Raw genomic sequence first — 22,895 nt, forward strand, 5'->3', positions numbered from 1 at the left:
CAGCTGTTGGCTCCTTATGAGCTGATGCGCCCAATAGGAGGTAGCCCACGAGCCCAATAGGCCTATCGTGGCCCAGACGGACGCTGGCCTGGCGGAAGGCGAAGCCGCAGAACTGGAGCGCGAGGTCGGCGCATCCGGCGGTGGCGGCGGCGGCGCCGGAGACGATACCGTGGACGGGCGGCGCGTCGAGGGCGGGTGGGAGCCGGCTGATGGAGGAGCTCGAGCGCGGCCAGCAGGCTGTCGTCTGCAGCAGGCAAAGGCAATCGACGCCCCCCTCGAACAGATGTTGCGAGCATGGGTCGAGCGGCGGCGCGGCGAGGGCCGACCAGGCGCCGAGGCCCAAGGCCCTAGCTTCCCCGAGTTCACCGCCGCTGGCGGCCTTGACGGCGGTAGCGTGCACCTCGTTCCCGCCGCGGATCCTGCCGTCTGGATTGGTGTCGTGGGTGAGGACCTTGCTGTTGGCATGGCCGGCGGCGTCGATGTTGCCCTCCAAGGTCTTCACGGAGACGATGGGGCGGCTGAAGGCAACTAAGGCAGCGGCGGATGTCGCTGCTGCCCCTACCTTCTGCGGCGTTGAAGGTGCAGGAGGTGGGATCGGCAAAACTGTAGCCGACGCCGTCTTTGTCGGTGATGGCGCCGCCAATGCAGCAAATGGTGTAGCAGCGTGGAACTGCGCCGGCACCGCTGCGGCTGCTGGCGACGTTGTTGAGGACGGCGGTGCAGCAGATGGGGCGCCATCGATGATGTAGCCGCCGGCCAGCGTCACCCTCCTTCGCAGCGACCCCACTTTCTTCGCTTGCTGGAATTTCTCCAGGCGCACAAGGCGCTCCTCGTGGGAATCCAGCTTCGCGTTGATGATGGAGAGTTGCGTGAGGGCGTAGTCGATCTTGGCGGATGTGGTGGAGAGGGTCGCAGGATCGATGCTAGGGCCGGTCATGGTGGATGACGATGCCTCTGCGCTGGATCTCTGATACCAATTTGTTATGGATTGACTAGATCAGGAGGACTGGAACGCCTGGCCGGGCAGGAAACCCGGCCAGATCGCCGAAGAACAGGCCGCCTAAGGCTGGTTTTATTCTTCTTCGATGACTCTAACCCTAGGACTTAGGCCGCCTTTATAGACTAGGCGCCTGGCTAAACCCTAATTACCCACGGGGGAACTGTTCACGCGTACTGTTGCCGCGTGAATAGCACCGCGGGCCTTCCTTTTGGCTCTACTCAGCCCATAAAGGCCCAGCCCACTGCCATAACATTTTTAAACGTTCACATCCGCGTGGGTCGATGATTGGTTTGTTGCGAGTTGTGGCTTCTGACTGGCTGGTTCCCCAATTTGCTATTTGATTGGTCACAATGGGAGAACTCAAACCGGAGAATCCACAAGCATATCCATCAATCTCCCTGAAAAATGCTTTGGTTTCCAGTGCCAAAGCCATCAGCAACTGCAGCATGCACGTCGTGATGCTGCCATGGCTGCCCATCGACCACATCCTCCCCTTCCTGGAGCTCGCGAAGCGCATAGCTCGGCAGGGCCACCGGGTCACCCTCCTCTCCACTCCGAAGAACACCCGCCCCCTCCCGACCTCGGTGGCCTCATCCGCGTCGTGGACGTCATACTGCCGCGCGTCGAGCACCTGCCCGAGGCATAGTTAATAAGACCAGTTGTCCCTTTTGGATACCTAAAAGATCAGAGAATATAGCGGTTTGGTTCTCTTTACGTACCGTCCATGCAATTGGATCGGTAAAAACTGGTTGGACCGGTCGGTTTTTCATAAAACGGTGAACCGGCCGATTTTACTTAAACTGGACTATTTTTATATAGAATTTGTATGGACTCCTAATTAGACAAATAATATATCTATTTTTATTATTTCGACAAACTCTTTTAATGGTGAACTTTATTTTAGTATTTGAGGTTGTTTTATAATAGTAAATAAGTATTTTTAATTCACAAATGCTACATATATTATATATTCATGCATATTTATTTTTGGTATGTCTCTAAAACAACTCTAGTGCACCAAAATTTATGAAATTTATTAAATTAAGATACATCTTGCTATAATGCATTATGAAACATTGTTATTTTATTATATTATTATATGTTAGCCATCATATAACAACCACAAACACACAAAATGATAATTTTTTAGTATCTTTTATAGACTTGTGGCTAGATTAGTTGGCATTTGTTTATTTAATTATGTTGTTTAACAATTTATTTGTACATGTGGTCTACTCTATATTTCTAATGATCTATTATATATTACGATATTGCATCGGTTTGAAAGTATTTGTGGGTGGTTCTATTCTCCGGTACGAAACTATTGAACCAACGGTTCAACCAATTTATTACGGTTGGACCAATGAACCAGCGAACCAATAGACTCACCTGTTTGATCTCTGATCCGATCCTAATAACTATGGCCCGAGGGCTCCGAGGCGAGCGTCGACCTCCTCTCCGACAAGCTCCACCCATACCTGCGCCTAGACTATGACACCACCTCCGCCCGCACGCTATCGGACACCTTACGGGCACCGAAGCCGTCGCGGTCGGACTGGGTCCTTACCGACTACGTGGCATACTGGGCGCCCGTGGCCGTGGCGAGGCACGGCGTGCCGTGTGCTTACCTCAGCCTGTACAACGCCGCCATGCTCAGCTTCTTCGGCCCGCCAGAGGCGCCAAGACGGCGCCAGAGCACCTCACTGAGATCCCTGACTTCGTAGCAGAATATTTGCGGACCGCCGTCGCGTACCGTGGCCACGAGGCGCGCGAGATGTTCAAGCTGGCCACGGTCCCGGACGTGTTCGGCGTGGTGGAGCTCTATCGCTCCAGCATGTCCCATCGACGGGAGCCAGGTCATGGGTATCCGGAGCAGCAGGGAGTTGGAGCCGGAGTGGTTGCGGCTGCTCGCCGAGCTGTACCAGAAGCCAGTGATCCCCATGGGACTGTTCCCTCCACCGCCAGCATAGGACGTCGTCGGTTACGACGCAACATTGCGGTGGCTGGACGGGTAGGCTCCCAGCTCCGTCGTGTACGCGGCCTTTGGCAGCGAGGCGAAGTTGACCAGTGCGCGGCTGGAGACAATCGTGTTAGACCTTTAGGATCATCCAGAAGTAGATCAGTGGGATATCAATTACCTTTCCATATGCATAATACAACAAGTCCTAGATTTACAACTAAGGACAGAGAGGAGGAACGGAGAGGACCTTCCCCAGTAGAGCTCGAGCTGCCGGCCATGTCATGTTCGTTGTTGAGGATCCTCTCTTGGACGGTGACGGTCGGTGTAGTGGCCGTCGCAGGGTCGTCGGAGACGTAGAGGTCGATGGCGGCGTGGTGCAGGGGCGGCGGGCTTTCCGTCGCTTCAGCGCCTCACAAAGATCGGATCGCGACTAGGATTTTTGTGGGGAAACAGAGCGGCGGCGATCCTCGTGGCTAAGCCACCGACCCACCTCTCTCTTTTATATGGCACTGCATGATGGGGGCCTACCAACCGTGTTGGGTTGGGTGCCCCCGATCAGGACGTAAGTCAAGGGCCCAGCCAACTGGTGGAGATCAACTCAACATTCTCACCTTTGATCTCACCTTATTCTTTCAACTTTATATCTTTTACTTCTTTTCATATTTTGTCACAGAATCATGCATAGAGCAGCTTTATCTTCACGGTCGGTTGCCGATAGATTCAACAGATACAATGCACGTCTCTGTTCTGAAATAGATTCTTTAGCTTTAGGCCCTTTATTATCTAGAAAACATAAGCTATACTATAAACCCATGTTGACTGTGTGTTCTCTGTACACACTGGGCGGTAAGCCTTTAATAAGCAGATCCGCAAACACTTATCTGTCAGACCCGGGACAGCGGGACTGCTTATAGACATAGAATGTTCTAGAGTAATGGATAGCTCATGGATGTACCTTACCTCTTTTGTAACTATCCGAATAGTCATAGAACTAGCCGCAGTACAAAGGAAACTACCCAATTGTGTTGTAGTAGGACTCCAATTGTACTCGGCTAGGACTTTCCATGTAACCCTGTCCCCCCGGATATATAAGGGCGGGCAGGACCCCCTCCAAACAATTATCAACACCTAAGGCAATACAAACCACACAGGACGTAGGGTATTACGCAAACTCGCGGCCCGAATCTGTCTAAATCTTTGTGTTCCTTGCACCATTGAGTTCTAGAGCAGTCGATCCCTACCTACAAACCATATTGCTAAGGGTATCCCTGAGCAGGCTTGGCGGTAAACACCGACAGCTGGCGCGCCAGGTAGGGGATTCGGCGAGTTCACCAACGAATTCGATGGCCGGATCAAGCAACGCCAATAGCGTGCCAGAAGGCACGACTTTCGTTTTCGGTTCTTGGGCTTGCACGGCTGATGGAACGGGAGGTTTTTCCAGCCACCTCGTCATGCCTAACTCGCCTAAATCAAAAACCCGCTCCCAACTCGCCGGCATCCGCGAGTCCGCGGATCTCGACGAGAAAAGAGTTCCACCCGAACTCGCCTCGGACAACCCAGGAAACGTGACAACTCAAAACTGAACTCTTGGTTTGGTCGAGTTCGACACAAATTCTGACTCCGAAAAGCCTTACTTTTCCAAAATTCTTGGAACATACCTGGCTCATCTGAAGACAATCAAACGCCCCAAGATCAAAAGTTTAGAACTACTCGCTGGAGTAGATCAAGTTTCACGATCGATAGAGGGCTGCATCAAACTTGCAGAAACCGCTCTCAGCTCATCTGCGCCTCAGCAGAACCCTAAAGCACTAAACCCGCCACAGAAGAGGTCGGGCGACATGCTCTCAGGGATCGATCGGGTAAATTCAAAGCTTGCTAACTGCATTAAGGTGGCTGAAAGCACTCTACAAAACAAAGAGCAGAAATCGGGAGGAGGAATCTATGGGGGAGCTGGTGAGACAAACCCCCGGCTTGTTCGGATGGGACCGTCTATCTCCAGGATACCTCAGAGCCCTTTACCGAAACCTGCTCACACTCGGACTCCAAAACCAGTCGAGTCCAAGTTCGATCAGGACTTTGATCGCTTCATGAATGGTCTCGAGAACTTTGAACCATTTGACGATCTTGAAGAGTGGTCAGACAATGTCGAGCTATTCGTGGACGCCATGGCTAAACCAACCGAGCATGCCGATGCTCTTTTCGAACTGGCCAAACTTAAAAAAGGAAAAGCCAAGGCCACAGAATAATCCAGTGACTCAATCTATGATAAACCCTGGATTAAGGAGCCTGAGGGGCTAACTCCTACTCAATCATAGCTACACTGGATGAACGAGAACGCCCTCTGTGTAGAGATGGGCATACCGCTTCTCGCTCACCCAAAGCATACATACTCAAAAATTAGTGGGCTAACCGACTCCGAATCCGAGTACTCCTCCAACCCGGAGGAACAACTAGACGACCTAATCCAGTATAGTAAACAAGTCGAGTCCAACTCGGCTAAGAAACCCGCGTCCGATCAGGACTCTCTTCCTAACCTGATTATATATGCAACGTCGCAAGGACGGACAGTGCATCTCAGGAAAGCACAAGATCCCAACGCCTCTGGCTCACAGCCAGCGGATCTGCCCTACCAACAGAGCACTCCTCTAGACCCGTCCTCAGGCAAACAAAACCAAGAAATTCAAGACTTTTGCCGTGAAATCCTCATGGTTCGTATCGCCAAAGAACCTGAGGGCGATCCCACGGAGCGTCTCAACCTCGACGACTACAATTCTGATGATTTCAACGAGTACCTTTCCGACAACATGGAAACTACTCCTCCTACAATCACAGAAGCCCAAGTCACTACCAAGGAGGATCTACCTGCTCCTCCTCCTCCCCCAGCGGTGACCGTCACCGTCCAACTGGACAAACAACATCCAGCAGAAGATCTCTATGAACGTCATCGCCAACTCAACCAGAAGAGGGCGTTCAAGCGTCAGCACCTTGCTAACAGCCTTCGGGAATAGCAAGGCAACAACTACGACTACTCCAACTGCGACCTCCGCAGTGTGATCAACGTTGGGCGCGATGCGCGCAACGTCATCATCTCAAGAAGAAAGGAACGGGAGGAAATCAAGGCATACAGCCTTCTTCCAACTTCCGCATCCCGCCAAAGGCTTCCGCATCTTTCAAGAAGTACAAGCCGGCAACCATCAGTACCCATCCTCAGGGTAAACCACGCACCCAGCATCAAGCTGAGTCGTCTCAGAGCGGAAGCAAGATCAACAAAGTACTGTTACGTAAATGCTTTATCCACCCAAAGAGTTCTCACACAATCTTCCAGTGTGACTCACTCCGCAAGGCCCTTGGGGCACCTCTCCTGAAGGAGACACCACCGATAAATCTAGTCGACCTCTGCATCGACTAGTTCTACTTCGAATTTAGTCAACCATCATATTGACTAAGTTCCTTCTTCTAATAAATTTTATCCAGTCATGTAAACCATTGCTCACGTCTAACGAGCAAGGGGTAGGTCTTAAGAGTCAGAGTCTGTCATTTTACAACTATCGTAATTTTGACAATCCAAACAAAGTTGATTTTTCATATATCGACTACTTGGCTCTCACTCACACGACCAGTACCCCATCTCGAAAGCCTTGCTCGGCTCAAGCAGCTATCGAGCGGGTTTTATGGTTCATACTTGAGCGCTTTTTGGGCATTTACGTCTTGGGCAACCCGACGGGGTTCGTACCTAATAGTTCTGTCCTAAAAGACACTCTAGTCCTCTGGTAGAAACCCTATTCACCCTGCCCGAGTAGGTTTTGGATACTCTTTCGGCACCTTCATCTTGGGCAAACCCGACGGGGTTAGTACCTACTCTGCATCGACTAGTTCTACTTCGAATTTAGTCAACCATCATATTGACTAAGTTCCTTCTTCTAATAAATTTTATCCAGTCATGTAAACCATTGCTCACGTCTAACGAGCAAGGGGTAGGTCTTAAGAGTCAGAGTCTGTCATTTTACAACTATCGTAATTTTGACAATCCAAACAAAGTTGATTTTCATATATCGACTACTTGGCTCTCACTCACACGACCAGTACCCCATCTCGAAAGCCTTGCTCGGCTCAAGCAGCTATCGAGCGGGTTTTATGGTTCATACTTGAGCGCTTTTTGGGCATTTACGTCTTGGGCAACCCGACGGGGTTCGTACCTAATAGTTCTGTCCTAAAAGACACTCTAGTCCTCTGGTAGAACACCCTATTCACCCTGCCCGAGTAGGTTTTGGATACTCTTTCGGCACCTTCATCTTGGGCAACCCGACGGGGTTAGTACCTAACAGACTTGCCCTAAGAGTTACTCCAGTCCTTGGTTAAAAGGACATCTTACTCGCCTCGCTCGAGTAAGTTTTGGATATCTTTCTGACATTTACGTCTTGGGCAACCCGATGGGGTTCATACCTAACAGTTCTGTCTTAAGGATTACTCCAGTCCTTGGTTAAAAGGACACCCTACTTGCCTCGCTCGAGTAGGTTTTGGATATCTTTCTGACATTTACGTCTTGGGCAACCCGATGGGGTTTGTACCTAACAGTTCTGTCTTAAAGATTACTCCAGTTCCTAGTTAAAGGGACACCCTACTCGCTGGCTCGAGTAGGTTTTGGATATCTTTCTGACATTTATGTCTTGGGCAACCTGATGGGGTTCGTACCTAACAGTTCTGTCAAGGATTACTCCAGTCCTTGGTTAAAAGGACACCCTACTTGCCTCGCTCGAGTAGGTTTTGGATATCTTTCTGACATTTACGTCTTGGGCAACCCGACGGGGTTCGTACCTAACAGTTCTATCTTAAATATTACACCAGTTCCTAGTTAAAGGGACACCCTACTCGCTGGCTCGAGTAGGTCTTGGATATCCTTTCGACATTTACATCTTGGGCAACCCGACGGGGTTCGTACCTAACAGTTCTATCTTAAGGATTACTCCAGTCCTTGGTTAAAGGACACCCTACTCGCTGGCTCGAGCAGGTTTTGGATACTCTTTCGGCACCTTCATCTTGGACAATTCAACGGGGTTAGTACCTAATAGACTTGCCTTAGAGTTACTCCAGTCCTCAGGTAGGACACCTTACTCGCTCTGCTCGAGTAAGTTTGGGACGTTTCTAGAATATTCACGTCTTGGTTAACTCGACGGAGTTCAATCCTAACAGTCCTATTCTAGAAACCAATCTAGTCTATTAATAGGACATACTACTCAATACGATCGAGTAGTTTGGGCCATTTTCGTAAATAGCTGCATACTATCTAGGTAACCAAACAAGGTCTATCCTAAATGGTCAACTACGAAAATCCCTCAAGGAGTATAAATAAGTTCTTGATACTCTCAAATAAGTTGACACAAGTTTCCCGCTTACTTAGTTTACTATGGGAATTTCCATTACAGAATCTTTTTGCCTCGAGTACTTGACGGGTACTACTCGTTTGCTTGGGATACAAAAAGAACTCCTGTTCTCCCTTAGTAATCTATGTACTTGTCGAGAGCTTCGTGTCCTCTTATCTATCAAGAGACCCCTTATACCTCCTAGATACTCCAAATGAGATCTCCCCCCGATTTGGACAACAAAGTCCACAATAGCTACGTGCTAATAAAACATTTCCTTTGAAAAGGAAACCTATACTAAGCTACGGCTTTGAACACCCCCATAGTGCTATTCCCACTTGGTTAATCCCGAGGGATTCAATCCTAACCGGTTAGCACCATATTTTCGGAACCATACAGATTCGATTCTATTCGAGAATGCCTCCCGAGGCACTTACGGATACAATGCATCGTATCTACTGTTATAACTGAGTGGGCGCGATGCCGCCTACACTCAAGACCCTCGAGTGCAGCTACTTGACACAACAAAGGATTCCATAATCCTACCTCCAAGTACTTAACATTACACAAATATCCAACATTTGTTCAAAGTACTTCTGGCTCACACGCCAATTCAATTACAAGACAAGCTTAAGGAGACTCTGCCCTACTCAAGGCTTCTACAATCTGATCAGCTACCCCGGAGGTTTCCGCCAAATATTCACGAAACTGATCTTTCGTACAGTCAGCCTTGGCACCTTGTCCAAGGGCATCCAGATGAGTGGTTGGCCAGTAAGACTTCACCAGCCCAAGCACGTGACCTACGTACTGACGGCTGATGTCGGAGACAAACCTCTCGAAGGCTCCAGGCACCCTGCGAAGCCTCCCAGCCAGCGTGAGCGATTCGTCTCCATCCTCTTGTGGGATATCCAGGGCCTCCGCCACCTCCAGGGCGGCATCTCTGACTTCTCTCAGCTCCACGAGTTCTCGCTGCATCGAGTCTCGAGACTCTGACAAAGTCTTGAGTTATTGCAGCACCGTCGCTGCCTCACGGTCAGAATCCTCCTTGATCTTCTTAAGCCTCTCTATTTCATCTGTGTTGCGGTACATAAGAATCTTTAAATCCAGTACCAAACTTTCCTGAATCTCTAAAGATTTGGCACAAGCTGTGTACTCGGTAGAAAGAAAATCTTATAAACACTAAGCAGATCTACTAGTCGAGTGCATATTAAATGCCAAAGACTAACCTTTTTTAGATTGGGAAAGCTTCTTCAGCTTCCCCTCAAGAGCAGTCTTCTCAGACGAGAGTGTTTTAACCCTCTCTTTGAGAGCATTTAGCTCTATCTCATCTGGAGACGGGACACTCATTCGTCCCAATGCTTCCTGAAAAACAAAAAAATCAGAATACTAGTCGATCTACTCCAAAAGTACTCGAAGTATTCGACTACTTACTTTTAGCAGCTTGACAGCTAGCTGCACATTCTCTCTTGGCAAATCACTTCCCGATGTGACCTGGGAAGCACTCGCCACCACCTCTGTAACAACCCTCTTGGGCACTTCTTCAATTTTTCCTACAGTATTCCCAATGACTTGGGAATCTAAAGAAAGAACATGCTACTTAAATTACAATAAGGGCAAATAAAAGGATACTTTTCCTACAAGGCACTACAAGCTTACCTGCAGGAGTCTCCGCATGCTGTTTATTATCGCCTCCCTCAGGAAGCTTCTCGCCTTCTCCTTCTTCTGGAAGCTTGCCGCTTCCACCACCTTCCGGGATCTCCTCGTTGGCCCTCTCAGAATGGGGTAAAGGAGAATCCAGAAGAATGGAGTCGACCATAGCCTCCGCATCACGAGCACTCATATCGGGAGTACTCGGGGGCTTCTCCAGCCCCGGCTGAGAATCCAAGTGGCTCTCTACCCCCATGTCCTCTCCCAGGACTGCATCTCTGCAAAGACAAAGTAGTTACAAACTACTAGATTCTAAACAGATCCTACACATACAAGTTCTAAAGAACTTACGCAGGAGCTCTTATTAGGACAAACTCCTTGATGCCAAATTTGCGGGCAGGCTTTGTGATCATGGCCAGCTTACCCGCATCGACAGTCTTATTTATATCGGAACTACTCGCTGAAGGAGTAGCCCCGATCTCACTTGACGGGTCCACTGTGGTGGAGAGGACAGTTTGTACCACCGTAGTATCATCCCCAGATGATGAAGTCCATGGCATCTTAGTCGCCGGATGAAGTTCGGGAGTAATGGATGGAAAACTTCTCGACTGGTTCTTGACATAAAACCACTTGGGTTTCCATTCGATTACTTTATTACTAAGGTCATAAGGGATATATATACTCTATCTCTTCTTTGCCTAAGTTGGAGACCCGCGCCCCCACTACATCTAAGACGAATCTGTTGGGATGCGGTTTCAAGTGAAAAAGAAAGCGAAAGAGTTCAAAATGGGGCTTGATGCCCAGAAAAGCTTCGCATAAATGCACGAAGATAGAAATGTGAACAAAGGAATTTGGGGTCAGATGATGCAACTGGATCCTGTAATAGTGCAGGAGTCCAGAAAAGAAAGATGAGCAAGGAAACCCCAATCCTCGTTCCGAGTATGAGGTGAAAGCAACAATTTCTCCCGTATTTTCATACGGATGATCCGAACCCAAGGCAGGACGCCATTAGATAACAGATCTGGGAGTTAAAAGACCTTGCGACACTAGAGATTCCAAATCAGATTGGGAACACTTACTGGTGTTCCACTCCTCATCGCGGGTTGGCTCTGCAGCCGCACCCTTCCCCTTGGTTGATTTCTTGGGCGCCATCCGAAAATCCACAGATTGCTTCACGCACATAAACTGGTGGAAACCCTAAGAGGAGGATGGGGAACGACAAGGAATAGGAACTTTGGATCTGGGAGCTTGAGAGCGGAAAGACAGATCTGAAGCAGTAAAAACTAGTGGCGGCTGGTGGGGTAAAACCTAAGTTACTGTTTCATTTTATAATGGTGGTGGCAACATGGTAAAAACACCCAACAGGCCAACAATCCGTTGCAAATCACGGAAATAATGGGATTTAAAAGAGACATTCCTTTTCTGAGATTACATTCTGGAAACGAAAACACTCACATCCCTAGTTGACTACTCGACACCCTTTTCCTTAACTGGGATTACATTCCAAAATAAGGATAGGTACTCGACACAGCACAACTACTCGACATTACAATTCGAGTACTTTTTACATAACTTTAGAATGACTCGGACCAGCATGCCCATCGCCTGGATCTCTTGGAGATTCTAGTTGACGCTTGCTGCAGACTAGATCGGTCCGAGGCCATCGCCTGGATAACTTTGTCACTCGCAAGTTCTCTTCTAGCATCTTTTGTTAGAAGGAACTATGTAAAATTCAGGAGGGTGAGAACAAGAACACCAAGGAAAAGCCATGGCTACTATACTTCGGTGCTTCTGCTAAGGACCTCTCCCCTGCCTTTTATAGCCATAAGGAGGCTTGCTGAAGGAGAACTCGTGAATCAACAGTGCATGTTTTCATGGATGCATTCATGGCAGCATTCACGAACGCAGTCAAAGCTGCTGCAATAATGCAGATTCTCCAAAGAGCAACGTCTCATGTGAGCACTGAATAAAGTGCCGTACATCCCGGGTTTTATTTCTGAAATTATTTCGGGTGCAATCAGTGTGGCGGATCCAATTGTATCATTTTTCTGGGATTTTACCCAAAAAATAGGTCTTTTCGGATTCTGGATGTGATGAATCCTGCAAATAATCTGAAGGATAAAATCTAATGCCACGACTTAAATCCTTAATTCCAAATCTACGCTCGAGGGCTACTCGCAGCAAAAGAGATTTTGATTTAAGGCTCGGGGGCTGCTGGATATAGGCATGAGAGATTTATTTTTCAATTTTTTTGGAAAATAGACTGAAGTGAGCCTCAGCATGATTCTGCGATTCAACCTAAGGCTCGGGGGCTACTCCATATGGAGCGCGAGTACTTCGCGCACCATATATGATCAAGATTTAAGGGCTTGAGCACCTCACAGCCTCTAAGCAAACGAAAGTACTTGAAGGACTACTCGACGTATCTGAAGGAAGGACCAGAAGCAACCAGAATGATATTCTGACCACTTGAAGTACTCGATGACACCCAGCCAAGTACCCGACGTCTGCAGGACTCGGCTACGAAGAGCTCGAGGGCTTGTCAGACCCGGGACAGCGGGACTGCTTATAGACATAGAATGTTCTAGAGTAAGGGATAGCTCATGGATGTACCTTACCTCTTTTGTAAGTACCCGAATAGGCATAGAACTAGCCGTAGTACAAAGAAAACTACCCGATTGTGTTGTAGTAGGACTCCAATTGTACTCGGTTAGGACTTTCCATGTAATCCTGTCCCCCCGGATATATAAGGGCGGGCAGGGACCCCCTCCAAACAATTATCAACACCTAAGGCAATACAAACCACACAGGCCGTAGGGTATTACGCAAACTCGCTGCCCGAACCTGTCTAAATCTTTGTGTTCCTTGCACCATCGAGTTCTAGAGCAGTCGATCACTACCTACAAACCCTACTGCTAAGGGTATCCCTGAGCAGGCTTGGCGGTAAACACCGACATTATCTCTGTCATTTATATTCACAATGCATTTCATCATGATTCCGAACTTTCTCCTTTACAATGTATAACTTTGTGTCAATGTGTTTGGCACCACACTTGACTCGTTGTCATAGGAGCAAAAACTACATAAATGGTTATCACTGTTGTCAACTATTATCAACTCCAGGTACATATTCCGTTAACCATTTTGCCCGTCCCTCGACATTGTATCATGCTATACCATGTCTTTGCATCACATTGATGATAATTGTTTCATTTTGTAGCTTTTCCACTCAAAAAACTCCAAATGTGAAAGTTAGCGACAATTATAGATTACGCTACACATTTCACAAGTTCTATTTTTGTACTCACAACCTTTTGAGAGTACTTGTTCTTTCCAACTTGGCATGAGGCCGAGATTCTCAATTTCATTCCAGCGATCTATATCTGGATTGAACTTTTGCCAAAATAACCCGGATACACGAACTATGCCAGGGTAAATTCTTTACTTGCACGCTCATTAAGCTTCCAACAGCTGAAGCATATGGAACTATTTCCATCTCATATTGGTTCCTGGAACACTAAGATTCCAGAAACTATTACCCTTGACGATAGGAGCAGGTGTAGGTTTACTCATATGTATACTTTATTTCTTTAGAATCTTTTCTAAGTATGCATTTGTGGTAACCATAATACCCCTTTCTATTATCTCAATGAGTCTCAATTCTTAGAATGAAAACTTGAGGATAAGGATTCTTTATCAATAATAGCATATCAACACCACCTCTAGTAAGTAGGGTGTTATCTTCATTTAGTTATGGAAATCAAATTTCCCATTCTTTGACTTTGCTTAAAAGCTATTGTCCTCCTCAATCTCTTTTAAACCCAACCTTTCTTACTATCTCAATAAGCTTTAGATACCACCATCTCGAGGCTTACTTCAATCCATAAATGGATTTGTTGTTGTGGTATCCCACATGTTCTTTCTTCTCTTTGACTAAAACTTTTTTCACAAGTTTTGCTTTATGTTTTTCAATATTCCCTCTGGAGTCACATTTCATTTTGTAGGTCCATTATAACCTACTGCGGTGGAACCACCCAAAACAATTGGGCCCGGGTGCTCTGATCTTCATTGCTAGGCAATTCTGACCCAAAAATGGCACTCACCGGTAGTTCCTTGAGTGAAGCCTCGATTAAAGCCACGCTTTCCAGGATTGCACAGACAACACTCACACGAAGGTGAGCCCAAAGATTACGACACAAATCATCTCATACATATCAGAGTCTTGCAGCGGAAAGTTAAATTTATTACAAACCATGTTCTGAAAGTAGCAAAGTACTACAGAGAGTCTTATACTACTTAAATTATTCAAGTGTCATTATAGCAGCGGAAGGAGTAAAACGACAGCTAGCGAAACAAGAGATGCCTCGATAAAGCCCGTACGATACATCACTCAGTGGGAGGGTTGTCAGCGCCCGCTAAGGGACCGTCCCACTCGACAGACCAGCCAGGAGGCAACGTGCAAGGCCAAGTCAAACTCGCAACCATATCTTCGAAGTCAGTACCTGAAAGCAGTACCACAAGCAAGGCTGAGTATACTAATACTCAGCAAGGCTTATCCGTAATCGGATATACCTTAGTCCGTATCTAGACATGCAAGGCTTTTAGGTTGGAGGGGTTTGTTTTGCCAAAAATACTACTAAGAGTAGATCCTTATTTTCAGATTTTTACTTTGCCATATTCTAGTTTGATTAACCGTTATAAGTTCGCATATGTCTCTAAATAAGCATGGTAGGGAAAACATTAATCATACAATAGTATTATCATCATCATGCTCCACTTGTTACTCTATGTGACAGAAATTGTTAACCAGTCTCATGTCGTGAGAGGCGGACGATTTTGAATCGAATGTCAACCTGGCCAGGGGAACCTAACACACACACATGGGGATCGACGACGCGCATCGCCCACGCGACTGTTCCCCTTTCTTTCCAGTCCGTGGATCCGGGGCACCCTCTCCGACTACAGAGTCCGACCACTCTGCACCCGTACGTCGCGACAAAAATAAACCCTACTTCTACAAAGAGGGTGCAGGGTCGTTCCACTCGCTGGTCCAATCAGGTACTTAAGCTTACCGATTACCATATTTCTCGACATGTGGCTAGTACTTTTAAAAGTTTAACAAAATGTGCCACACACCGCGACCTTAACCAATTTCAACTACATCGACGGGGTATCACAACTACACAACCCCACCCATTATCCTCATATTCTAGCTGTAAGTAAAGTCAGTCAACTTCTATAATCTCGCAAGAGGCAGGAAACCCCTCGACTTCTACCATTCCTAGTTATCGGGCCAACTAGCCGAGAAAAAGATCCGGATAACAAACATAGGTACCTAGGAACATGCATCTATGGTTTTGAGCAACACCTAGGAACGTAAATATGCAAATAAAATTATTACAACATATAATGAATACTTAGATGTAAATAACGCAGAAGATAATGGGATTATGCATCGGGGCTTGCCTTCTTGGGCACTGATAGCCTGTGGCTCTTCTGGGGCTTGGCCCAGGTCTTGATTCAAGTTAGCACAGTTAAGATTAACACTCTCCGCAGTAATAGAGTTCGAGGGAACCAGCTCGTTGTCTCCGTCAGCAAGATTTACTGTTTCTATATGAATGCAAAGATTTATGTGTTATGACATGATATGAACGTTCTTTCCTTCACTATAGAGTTGTAATCCAATAAAAAGTGTTAATTCAGTGATGATCTTTTCAATTCACTTTCACGGGCAGTCATTTATGGAGTAGCACTTATATTTACTATACTTCATAAATGAGCTGTGTTGGGGTGTTTGATTTCTAGACCTGAAACATAAGGATATGTACGAAATTTAATAACATAAAAGATGGACATGAACCGGTACTGAAAAATTTATACCTAGCAGATCAAACACTATAGAATTTACTGTGAAAATTTCAGCTTTTAACAACAAGACATCTAAGCATGAAAATTCATCTATTCAAATCATGCTAGGAACTTCATAAATTTGTACATATTGCTAGGCATGGATTCTGGAGCTAACAATTTTACAGCAATAACTAGACATGACATGCTCAGCACTGTAATGTTTCCAAAATTAATCTATGCACAAAACAGGAGATTTAAAATTGACAAAGTTAACATGCCTTTATCAAAATTAATTTCTACAGACAGTTTTGCAAAGGTTCTGAACCTCAAATTTTTGCCAGAGCCTAGATTATGTCTAAACATGCTTTAGTAAAAATATAAAGCCTTAGAACCAGCAATATATTTACTTATGAATTAAACTATACATGAGCTTGAATAAATATTTGAAAAATAAAACGACCAGTATAGCATGCCAAACTTTTTATGCATAATCTAGTCATACTAAGTAAGCATGGAATCAAAAATCATGGTCATATACGAGCTATTTCATCCAGAATGAAAATAACAAATCTATCCATGGTAAAGCAAGCATGATTTATATCTACAGTTCTACTAATCCACTGGAGTTCAACCTTTACAGGCATGAACATATGACAAAAGCAGAGTTCTACAAATAAATTAAGATTTTTCTAAGCACAGGAACTATATATCATGAAATAAGCCTATATAACAAGCAATAAATACAATATATTGTAAAACAGATCTAAAATTTCTCAAACTTGCGCAACAGTAAGAATTCAGTGACATGCATTCATAAAAAAAGTTTAATAGCTAAACCATTCTTATTTCTACTAGCATTAATTTATGAACAAAGCTAGTAGATCTAAGAATCTTGGTTCTTTGAGCAAGTAAATGTGTTCCAAAAGAGTTCAAACTTTTACCAGAGGCTACTAACAGTACTAGGAACCATCTAGCCAAAAACCAAACATAGCTACTGAGCAAAACTCCTAGAATCATTATGTCCTATTTAATCTAATCTTTTTCCTAGATTAAAATGTAGGGAGAAACTGAAGATGTGCATGTAAGAAAACTTGTAGATTTCGTTGCAAAGATTCCACAACAATTGGATTTGCATTTTTTATTTTTCTACGAATTTCTACACATTTTCAAAGTTCACTGGTTTCAAGTTCTAGAGTTCATGTTCATTTTTCAGTATAGCCCCAAGAATCAAGTTTTTAAATTACGGATAGGTCCAATGCCGGAGAACACGAACAGAGCCGCTGATTCGGGCCGGGTTCCGGTGAAGTTCGACATCTGCGGTGTGGGGGAAGTTAGGGAAAACGATGAAGAAGTCGAGCCACACCTTTTGGTGTCCCTGGCTCGGCGGAAGATGGTCGGAAGAGGGCTCGACGGCGGCGAGCAGCGGCGGTCGGGGTAGGTCGACAACGGCAAGGTGGCTGCGGGGGCTCTGGACGCCGGCTTTCAAGCTCTCGAGCAACAGAGGAAAGAGGTTGAGGTCGTGGTGAGATCAGGGTGGACAATGTGGGTCGGGAACGGGCGGTGGAGGAGGGAAAAAAGAAGGGGTCGCACGACGGCAGCGACTCTGGGGTCATATTTATAGGCTAGAGGACTTCGAGGCGCCTCTGGGGAAGGTCGATTTGGGCCAAGGACGCTCGACGATGAGGTGGTGGCCGGCGGGGGCGGCGCTGTGCAAGGTGGCTGGCGTGTCGGGCTCCCAAGTGGCCAAGGGCGCGTGCCGAGCGTGTAGGCGGCCAGAGGGGCGTGGTCTGGCGCAAAACTGTGGGCGAGCATGGCCCAGATGGCCGTGGACGGCATCCACGAACGCCGGCGGCGTACGGCCGCGCCGCGAGGAAGAACAGAGAGGGGGAAGGGAAGGCAGGGGCTGTTTTGGAATTTCCAAAAGTTTAGGGACCTCTCTGTAATCTAAAATTTTCTTTAACTTAAGTGGTTCAAAAGAAAAACTTTTCAATACCAAAGTTGTGTAACGTTTCAAGATCTAGAACTTTTGTTTCAGGCAGATTTTCATTTGAGCTTCACAATTTAAACTATTTCATAATTACCAAATTGCATAAAAGGGCTTCAACTTTTGTTTAACATTTATTTGAATTTGGCTGAAAGTACTATTAGGCACATGTCTACATGTATTGAAGCATGATTTGAGTTGACTTTAAATGTTTTTGCCCTCACATGTGTGGTTCAAAATGTGTGTTTTGAATTTATTTAGACTTTTCCTCCTTGTATTAATTCCTTATTTTCACCTCTTATGTGCTAATTGTTTTTAGCTGTACTGCATTATATTTTCAGACACTAGGGTGTCACACCTACTGTGATGGCGCTTTCAGGAATAACTTCCTTTTCCATGAGCTTAACCCATGGAATTCTCGTAACTTCTTCAAATCGGGTGGAATCAACATCCATTTGATTTTCTTTACTTGGTATAGGGCTGCTGGTGCTTCTTTTTGCCAAATGGCAAAGAACAAGATCCTTCTTTACTTTATTGATTTTCTTTGAAAGCTAACAATATGTGTTGTATACAACATCAGCAGGTATGAAAAGCTTGTTGATCTTGAATCATCAAAGTGGACACACATTCCTACTTCTCTTCAAGTCTTAGGTCTCTACATACCATGCTCCCCCAGATTTTGCCATCTTTTGTAATGATGGCATATCAGTAACTATCTTTGTTTGGGTTCCATCTGTTAAAGACTTTATATGTGCTCTGTAAGCACCGTCTTACTATCTTCGAGGGTCGTCCAGCATAAATTTAGCTATTTCTTTACATAGGGGTATCTATATGGTGATCGTTGTACTCCCGCAGACGGTCACATTCATCTTTGATAGATTAATTCTTGCTTTCAAAGCATAGTATGCATCACATTGTCCATTATCTAAAGTATAGGGGAGTATCTTTCTTAACTGTTTGACATTTCTCCCCCTCGAAATGTGGCATGAACTTTTCTGCCACAATTTCGAAAACTATTCATAACTCTTGTGAATGAGAAAACTTTTGTTACTTCATCCACATGATTACGTCATGCAAGACAAAGTAATTTCTTCATTCATATGGGAGCACTTTTTTCCTCATTTCACTTCGAGAACTCAATAGAGTCCTTTATTACCAGTACTTTCAAGTCACACTCACATGTCAGTCTTATCTTGAGATTCGTATGTAACTTTCTATTCTTCTTATACTCATTGAGTGCTTATGAATTCTAGAATAGCATAAAAGCTACTCCAAATTTTTCTCCCAGTGTGGGATAAACCAGCACATGAGTCATCACAACTTTCTCCCGCCATGTAGAATAAGTACTATGCCAACTTTACCCAGCCATATGGGTGTTATCTCATACTTTTTCCGGACATAAATGCCGGGATTGGCTCATATCAAATTCAAAAATAAATCTGAATATTCCATGACACACATGCTCAATCCAACGTTGGTCAAATTAAACATGCATGACTTATTACAACTTTGACTGAACTCAAAGTAAATTCTTCTTGATAGAGAGTACATAAGAGACATTTTTCGAACCGAACTCTTATTGCTCTACCTTCTTTTCTTGGATCAATATCCATAAGTAGTTTTCTTTTCAAGTCATTCTTTATAGAGAATACACTTTCTCATGCGATGACCTTCTTTCTTTCTGAGTCACAACTACCCAATTCATTTTCCTTTTGTCCCTTCAAGAAGGACAACATGCAAATCTTTGTCTCAAAAGACAATAATTATAAGTTTTAGTTCTATTCTATATCACCGTTGAACAGAATAGAATAAAACATCTTTCTTTTACATTAGTTTCGTATCACCGTTGGGCAGAAATGGAATAAACACAGGGAAAACTCAATAAACTTTGAAACCATATATTCCCTCCTCAAAATCAAGTCCTCCCATTAGTTCGAATTTAATTAGAGGATAATCAACTTTATTGCAGTGGAAACTAGAAAATACAATTCTCTAGTTTAAGTGCAGTTCTTTATCTATTCTCTGAAAAATAGTCACTTTGATGCAACAATTACCAGAGACTTTAAACTTTATGCTATGACTCATAAAAATTATAATATTTTTATCATCAACGTTAGTCAGAAAATAACAATATCATATTTAACTTTAAATTTCTACTTCTTTGAATTATCTTTATGATTCCAGTAATGCTCAACTTTGAGACTTCAAATGGCAGAATAATGCAAAAACTCAACTTTGACTTTAAACAGTGGAAGCTTTTCCGAAGATTAAACTTTAAATGTAGATTTTACCCACAGGGAAAAACTCATCTAACACCTTTTACACTATTCTTTCAGTTAAATCTTCTCGTTGGTTCCGACTTAATTGACAGATAATATCACTATAGCAGCGGAAAACATTTCTTTCTTTTCAGAAGTAATTATACTTCTAAACATTTTTGTACACTGATTTGCTCTCTAAGCAATTTATCCCGTTGGTTCAAAATTGAGTAGAGCACTAAATATTGACAAAATTGCCAAACTTTGCCTTAAAATTAATACTCCTTCAGAAGAATTCATTTGGATTTTGCTTTTCTCTTATCAATTTTTGTGTTGGTTCATATTGATTAGAGGGTCAAACTATTGAAAATTTCATCAAAAATTTGCCTTTGAAAATGAGAAATTTGCACTTTCTTTTACTGTGCACGCGGCCCGGCTCAGGGATTCGGCGCGCGGCCTGCTCAGCTTCCCTCACCTACCTAGGCCTGCTCTGCGTGGACGCACGCCTGAGCCTTCGTTCGGCTCAGTGGCCCACCGCCGCATGGCCTGCTCTGCCTCCAGGTAGCCTGTTTGGTCGGCGCTCGGTCCGGCTCGACTGGGCTGCCATTTCTACCAAGCCCATCGCGGCTCCCTCCGTCCGGCTTGATCTCAGCCATTGGCTGAGATCGGATGGTTGGCCATGGTTCTCGGGGGTATAAAAGGTTGGAAGCTCAACCCCCCACACACACACACACCGGAAACCCTAACCCTTTCCTTCTTTCTCCTTTCTCTGTTCACAGTACACTGAGCCGGCGGCGCCGCCGGCGGCCAATGCCGCCACGCCGCGGTAGGCCGGCCGCCACACCATGGCCCTTGCCATGGCCGCGCGTGAGGATGGACCTTCCTTTCTTCTTTCTTTCGACCTCCTTCCCCTTTCTATGTTCCGAAACGGAGGGCGAGGTCCATGGCGACTCACCGGAGGAGGTGGCTAGCGTCGCCATCGGCCCTTTCACTGGCGCGGGCGCACGCCCTTGCGGCGCGCCACCATCGAACGGCCTAGCGGCGGTGCCCTTTGCCCGAGTGCGCCCGTGCAGAGGCTGTGATTACCCGCGCAGAGGCAGTGTTCCACCAGCGAAACGCTGACTCGGGGTGACAAAACCGTGCGGCCGACAGCAAGCGGTGGTGGCACAGCAGGTGAGACCCGCATCCCTTTCTTTCTAGAGTTAGTGTTTCATGACTGTGTGAGTTCGATCTTTCTTTGCATCTTGGAGTTCGTTTGCTTTTTTGATCCGGGATCGATTTGGTTTCTTTTTTTTTATTTGCATCAGAACTTTCTTTCCCAATCTCGATCTACTCTCTAGAGTAGGCAATTGATACCATTTTTAGAACTTTAGGATCACCTAGAAGTAGATCAGTGGGATATCAATTACCTTTTCCTTATACATAGTACAACAAGACCTAGATTTACAACTGAGGACAGAGAGGTGGAAGGGACAGGACCTTCCCCATTAGAGCTCGAGCTACCGGCCATGTCGTGTTGTTGCTGAGGATCCTCTCTTGGACGGTGATGGTCGGTGTAGTGGCCATCACAGCGTCGCCGGAGACATAGAGGTCGACGGCGGCATGGCACAGGGGTGGCGGGCTTCCCATCGCCTCAGCGCCTCGCGAAGATCGGATAGCAACTAGGGTTTTCGGTGGGGAAACGGGTGGCGGCGAACCTCGTGTCTAAGCCACCGACCTCACCTCTCTCTTTTGTATGGCACTACACGACGAGGGTCCACTAGCCGTGTTGGGCTAGGCATCCCCGATCAGGATGCGAGTCCAACTGGTGGAGATCAAATTGCGCTTGGCTTAGAGGCCTCGGGCCTACCGTTCCTCTGGGCATTCAGGGCTCCGGCGACGCCGGCACCGGAGGAGAAGGCACGAGCGGCTTGCCGGCCGGCTTCGAGGAGCGAGTCGACGGGTGCGGTGTCGTTTGCCGAGGCTGGGTGCCGCAGGTAAACTTCTTGGCCCATGGATCTGTCGAGGTGTTCTTGACGCACGCCGGCTGGAACTCCGTCGCCGAGGTCCTGGTGAACGGCGTCAAGCTGGTGCTACGCTCATGTTCGACCAGGGCCTCAACGCCAGGCATCTCGTGGAGAAGAAGATGGGTGTCGAGGTGGTGCGGGGCGAGGAGGACGGCTCGTTCACACCCAAGGACATGGCAGCCGCCCTGAGGAGGGTCATGGTGGAGGACGACGGTCAGGAGTTTGGGGTCAAGGCCAAAGAGCTCGCCAGAGTGTTTGGAAATGACGAAGCCAATTATCAGTGCCTGCGAGATTTTCTGAGGTACCTGTCAAAACACAGCAGGGGCTAAGCAGACAACTCAGTCAGGGCTCCATGTTCTTCCACCAGCTTTTTGAGTTTTCAGGCAACATGTAGTATAATGAAGTGCAGTGTTTGGAATGCTTGCATTAAATGTAAAGCATAGGAATAATTCACTTTTTAAAAACAATTTGGACATTGCCATTGACAAAAGAATACATTATGAATGGATCAGTGAATTTTCTAAATTGCTAGCATTTTTTCTGTTTTCATATTCATCTTTGAGTCTTTGTTCCCTACTCCCCTTCATTATGAAATGTTAATGTTTTGGAAACATATACTCCTGGTGATGTAACTTTTTTATAATTTTTTGACTGTATTATAATAAAAATATAAACAATATGAAGACATTTTCATAACAAAGAAGTAAAGGCTCGAATGCGATACTTCTGCTTTTGTTATGGAAATGTCTTCAAATTATTTTTACTTTTATTATAATTCAGTCAAAGAAAATTATAACAAGTTGGTTTTGTAATCGGATAATTTTCCTTCA

The 22,895-nt window shown here is 45.7% G+C and overlaps 1 pseudogene; it reads left to right on the top strand.

The window, feature by feature from the left end:
- Positions 1-1,446: 1,446 nt before the first annotated feature.
- LOC120670801 lies at positions 1,447-22,678 on the top strand (annotated as a pseudogene).
- Positions 22,679-22,895: the final 217 nt, after the last annotated feature.

This window comes from Panicum virgatum, chromosome 4N, assembly GCF_016808335.1.
Source record: "Panicum virgatum strain AP13 chromosome 4N, P.virgatum_v5, whole genome shotgun sequence".
NCBI lineage: Eukaryota > Viridiplantae > Streptophyta > Magnoliopsida > Poales > Poaceae > Panicum > Panicum virgatum.